The 1,452-nt window shown below is 49.0% G+C and overlaps 1 protein-coding gene across 1 annotated transcript in view; it reads right to left on the bottom strand.

The window, feature by feature from the left end:
• The window catches only part of LOC104391837 (arylsulfatase D-like), a 19,802-nt gene that overhangs the window by 6,910 nt on the left and 11,440 nt on the right, over window positions 1-1,452 (bottom strand). The window lies entirely within an intron of this gene.

The raw sequence follows: 1,452 nt of genomic DNA, 5'->3' as shown, positions 1-1,452 counted from the left end.
CGCACCCGGCCCCGGGGGGAGCGGATGGGAATCCCACCGCCCCTGCTGCTTCTCTACCGCGGGCACGGGAACGTGCTTCATCACAAAGAGACTGTGACAGCAACAGGGGAGCGGGGTCTTGCAGAAATCACAGAAGCGTGTCATAGAATAAGAGAATGGGACCTTAAAGATCGTTTCGTTCCAACCCCCCTGCACGGGCAGGGACACCTCTGACTCAATCAGGTCTATCCAAGCCCCATCCAACCTGCCCTTGAACACTTCCAGGGATGGGGCATCCACAGCTTCCCTGGGCAACCTGTCCCACTGTCTCACCACCCTCACACCACAAAATTTCTTCTCTCCCCTCTTCCACTTTTAATCCACTACCTCTTGTTCTCTTACTACAAGCCCTTGTAAACAGTCCCTCTCCAGCTCTCCTCTAGGCCCCTTCGGGTACTGGAAGGTCTCCCCAGAGCCTTCTCCAGGCTGAGCAACCCCAGCTTTCTCAGCCCATCTTCAAAGGAGAGGTGCTGCAGCCCTCTGAATGCCCCAGCACTTGTAACTGTTGTCTAATTGCAGGCTTGCAAGTCCTCTGTTGTTATTCTCTCAGTTCACAAATAGGGAAGGTAAAACAAAACTTAAATGGGCTCATTCGTGTTTCCAAAGGATAGGAAAAGGAGTAGGGATAGTGCTTACTTGGTTTCTGCATTTCTACAGCTGTGCAGAATGAAAAAAAAGAAAACCTAAGTATGGTATCCCCATGAATTTTTCAGTACTGTCATATTGTCACTTACTGTGTCCAGAAGGTGCAGTTCAACTCAGCTAACATTACTGTGAGGGTAATTTTTATACCTGATAGAGTCAGTCTCAGCTCCCTTTTTAGTCAGTGGAGAGAAAGGTGTCATTGACCTGGGTTGGATGTGCTGATCAGAAGGAGGTGGATCACATCCTGTAAACATCTGCATCAGTGACTATAAAGCAAAAACCTCAGATCCAGGCACCTGCATTAGGTTGCATGCCATCCTCTGTTCTGAGCAGGAGTGAGGAGACAGCTACCAGTCACTGGCCTGTTCTCTTCTGCACTCTAATGGAGGGTGGCATCAGCAAATACTGAGTGGCTGTTGAAAGCCCAGGAGAGCCTTAGAGCTGCAGCGATCGTGTTTAATGCCACGGGTGAGAAAAGGAAACAAAAAAGATAGGGCTATTGAATTCAAACTGCTGCTTAAGCTAAAGCACATACATGCAGGCAGTTTCTTCAGCCTTGCACTAAAGCTGATCCTGAATTCTTTCCCAGCAAAAGTGACAGAAGCACTAAAACAGCAGGGAGGTTCTTGAGGCTGCACTAGCCAGGGAGTGAAACCCAACACATGGCAGGCAAGGCAGGACAGCTAACAGGGGAGCCTTCCTGCACCTTGCAGAACTGAGAGCTGGAGGTAATAAACTTAGTCCAGATATGTATGTTTTTATGTGTGA

The sequence above is a fragment of the Chaetura pelagica genome, unplaced genomic scaffold (genome assembly GCF_000747805.2).
Source record: "Chaetura pelagica isolate M959 unplaced genomic scaffold, ChaPel_1.0 scaffold266, whole genome shotgun sequence".
NCBI lineage: Eukaryota > Metazoa > Chordata > Aves > Apodiformes > Apodidae > Chaetura > Chaetura pelagica.
The sequence above is the reverse complement of the archived record's forward strand: the minus strand, read 5'-3'. Positions and strand labels throughout refer to the sequence as shown.